Source organism: Asparagus officinalis, chromosome 4 (genome assembly GCF_001876935.1).
Source record: "Asparagus officinalis chromosome 4, Aspof.V1, whole genome shotgun sequence".
Taxonomy (NCBI): Eukaryota; Viridiplantae; Streptophyta; class Magnoliopsida; order Asparagales; family Asparagaceae; genus Asparagus; species Asparagus officinalis.
Genome location: NC_033797.1, coordinates 95,133,062 through 95,137,755, shown reverse-complemented (window position 1 = coordinate 95,137,755; position 4,694 = coordinate 95,133,062).

The following is a 4,694-nucleotide window of genomic DNA, read 5'->3' as shown; positions in this document are numbered from 1 at the left end:
AACCGACCTGGTTTCAGTGCTAAGGCTGAAACCAGGTCGGTTTTTGTAATTTTGTTTGAATGAGGTTGTTTTTTAGGATTAAATTCATAAATGGGTCTCTTTTAAAATTTTGTCCATATATTATAACGTAAATTATAGAATTGGACAAATTATCAAAACATATCTGTTTTGAAATTTATTCCCAAAAACAGACTTGTTTCCAACTTAATTTCAAAAACCGACCTAGTTGACTGAAATTGGGCCGGTTTTTGAAAAAAAAATTCACAAACTTCACGGGAGTTCAACTCCCGTAAAATTTTGTTATGAGAAAAAACTTCACGGGAGTTCAACTCCCGTGAAGTTTGTGAACTTTTTTTAAAAAAAACGACTCAGTTTCAGTTAACTGGGTCGGTTTTTGAAACTAAGTTGGAAACATGTCTTTTTTTAAGAATAAATTTCAAAACAGGTCTGTTTTGAAAATTCCTCCTTCTAAAATTTGACATCATTTTAGTATCATATTAGATGGCAAAAGATCTTTTTTGAGTATCAGTCAACGTCCTGTCGAGATGGCTAAGGATCATTTTCGGGATCATTCGATGTTCTCTTGAGATTGCTCAGCATTTATACTCAGCTTTAAATTTAATTTTAAAAATAAGGGGTCTTTTGTTTTGTTATATTTATGCATATGGATCTGGTGGTTGACGTTTTTTCATTTTTATTTTTTTATTTTTGATCTTTTTGATTCGACTGGGACCGAGGGAGATGCGGATGTAGAGCTTCATTGCTTTACTTAAAGGAACATTCTATGTTTTTATCCAAGTCTTTACTTGACCACAAGTAAGTGACGATTGTTAAATTATTACGGAATTTAATATAAGATGCCAAGTTAACAAAACCATTAGTTTGAACTTTGAACATAGAAATATCTTGCGGTGACATTGAAGTTAACCTTGATAATGATCTTTAACATAAAAATATCCTGAAAAGAACCCATGTTTATTATCTTAAATTTTTGTATCATGCACACATTGCAGGCACCAAAATACTAAACTTCATTCTTACAATTAACTCATAGGTATTGTGAAAATTGAACTGATGATACTTTTCACAAAAATATTCAAGACTAAATTCATGAATCTGAGTAACAAAATTAAATTATCATTTTATAATATTTGCTTAGGCATTGAAAGCCAGATTAACTTACCTAATTCGCTTCTTTTATTTCCGATGAGCATAAATGCTAATTTAAATTTATCATCAAATATTGATTGTCAGTCAAAGAAATTTTGCTCAAGTATATACTATGTGATGCATGGATCGCATGCACTAGCAGAACTAGTTATTATACTACTTTAACTATATTATTATATAATACATTATCAACACATTAAATATTAATATTTAACATGTTATTATATTATTATATAAGATATTTTAATTAGGTGAAAACTCCTATCAACTTAAGTGGATAGCAAATAGTGTGTCCACCAAAATTTTTAACCACTCATATTGTCTAGGGATCCATGTATTATATAAAAAGGTGTTTTATATTAATATATGTGTAGCTAGAAACTTTGGTGGACATTAACTTAAGTTGATAGGAGTCTTGCTCATTTTAATTATTATATTTTTACATTATTTAATAAATATTACTAATATATTATATTAACTATAATATAGTATAATATAATATAATATAATAAACATCACGATAATAACTATATTTTAATTACATTTTATATATTAGTACGATATTATATTATCACCTCCTTAAACTCAAAACAAAAACACAAAACTTAAAACATGTAAAAGATATTTTAAAATAAGTATTGTGTTTTTTGTTTGAGAATGATTCAACTCAGAAAACACAATGGCTTCCAAACGTGCGGTGTTTTGTCTTCGACAAAAACACTATGTAAACAAGAACACCATGGTATCCAAAGAAAACCCAGATAATCAATGGTTGTGATTACATAGTGGTTTCACCACTAGTTTGTTTGGTAGTAGACAGAATCAGAATTCCATATTATATTGCTATTTTTTATTTTCTAAGACACGCTTATAGGATAATGTTTACACCATTAACCAAATTATAACGGCTAACAACTTGAGAATACAAACGCCTCGTTTGGTACGTGGGAATGAGTAGGAATAGAATGCAATTCCAACCCTTTATTCATACGTACCAAACACGATGTATTTTATGTGTGAATTGTCATTCCCAACCATTTAACAAGGAATTGATATTACCACTTAAGTAAGAATAAAATAATCAAATAATTTTCGATTATACCCTCCTTAAAAGATAACGAATAGATATAAATTCACATATGAAATATTATTTTTATAGAAATATTATCATTAGTTGCTTGTACAAATATACGAATAGATGTAAAATATTAAAATATTATTCTTTGTTTGACTTCGCCCTAGTTCGATCGCGTCGACAATAGAAAAAAAATCTCATCTTTGCCTCGACGCGACTCGATTAGGTAACCATTATTTATTTTTAATATATGTATGTGTGGCTAATCTTTACCTAATCTTTACAGTTATTTTTTATCTTTTAACAACTCAGTTGCGTAATCTGTTGGCAATTAGATTAGCAAATATTTTATCTTTGGATGTATTATTTGAAGTTATTGAAGCATATATGCCTAATCTTTTCAATAATTTTTTCAAAGCACTCGCAACAAGAAAATAATGTGCTTAATTGATGAGTGGAACTTTATATTTTGATTAAAGGCTAACATGTTTTCCATTTATTCAAACTTTCTAGGTTAATATTTTTTCCAATTCCTAATCAATTTTTTAAAAGTTAAAGGTGCATTTGAAATTTCATAGAAATTTTATATGCAGACTAAAAGTTAACATGTTTTTCCAATCCTTCAAAATTTAGTGTTTTCTTACGATCTCTCTCTTCATGCATGCAATTGGAATTCAGTCATAAATCATGTAGCATGCATATAGAATTTACTCTATTGTATACGTTTGTGGACAGTGATGCTAGTAGCATTAGCTGCTCATACAAGAAATAGACATGTAGCATTAAAAGTTAGAAATGTTGAATTATAATTATTTATAATAAAAAATAATTTCTATGAAAATTATTTTTCAATTAGTAAACTAAAAGTCCAAAATTGTTGCTGAGACGGTTTACCAAAATATAACTATCAACTGAAAATTTATTTCTATAAGAAAAGATATCATTTCTATAAAACTTATTTTTCTAAAAAAATAATTATTTAGTCATTTTTAAAATCTTTTCATGTTTTTAAAATTCTGTGTTTTTGTAAGAGCATTATTAGAAAACTAAATTTTATTCTCATTTGTGAACAAATGATGTCAAACATGGGAATGAGAATAAGATTGTCATTCCCGTTTTATTCTCTAAACGCTCCCAGACATGAGAAAGAATGTGCATTCCATTCACACATCTATTTCATTCTATTCCTACATTCTTTCCATTCTCATTTGGCCCCATTCCCGCATACCAAACGAGGTGAAAGTGTCACGTCTCATGACTTAAGTTATTTAAGTGCAAAGGTGGTGTAACTATTAGGTATTACAATACTATTTAGCCAAATAGAAAAAAAATACTACGTAAACCACTCTTTTCCATGCTAATTTTACATTATAAGAGAGGGAAATAAAAGAGGGAGGTGCGACCTCCTTTGAAGAAGTCAATCATTTTTAAAAAGGATGAAGAAATGAAGAGGATAGAGCCACAATTTTTCTCTACTGTAGTCTGGAAGTAATTTAGTAGTGTGGAAATAGTTCAGAAAGAAAAATCTAGTTATCACTGCTCCATTAGTAGTAACTCATCATTCACCTGCACAAGCTACGAGCAATCCTCCATAATGTACACCCTCATTCACCTCAATAAGCTATGCGCATCAATCTCAGCATAACAAATCCAGCAATAGTATGCCCCCCTACTTTCTACTTGAGAATACTCAAAATCATAATCGCTTGGATTACTTTTTACCTCTCCATGTTCAGAACTCGTCTTATTAAAGTCAGAACCCCTTCAGATGAGATGCTAAGCATAACAGCGTGCACCAAGTTCAAAAATCTGAATTATGCAAGCAATGCTAACTAAAACAAGAGAGAGATGATAGACAAAGGGCTATAAGCAAGCACAACGACACGCTAACCTGCAATATTCCACTGGATGCAAATTCACAGAAATCCAGTTCCATACAACAACCAGATGAGCAAAACGCAACCTGAGACTTTTGGCAGTGAGAATCTATGGATTCTGAACATGGAATAACCAAAAGTACGCCCCTAGAAAGTGTCATCTAGACATATACTAAAGGCATGACATGCTGTCAAATTCACCAACAAATGTTAACTAGGGCCCAGGTGTGGTGAGAATCTATGGATTCTGAACATGGAATAACCAAAAGTACGCCCCTAGAAAGTGTCATCTAGACATATACTAAAGGCATGACATGCTGTCAAATTCACCAACAAATGTTAACTAGGGCCCAGGTGTGGTGAGAATCTATGGATTCTGAACATGGAATAACCAAAAGTACGCCCCTAGAAAGTGTCATCTAGACATATACTAAAGGCATGACATGCTGTCAAATTCACCAACAAATGTTAACTAGGGCCCAGGTGTGCCTAGAAAGTGTCATCTAGACATATACTAAAGGCATGACATGCTGTCAAATTCACCAACAAATGTTAACTAGGGCCCAGGTGTG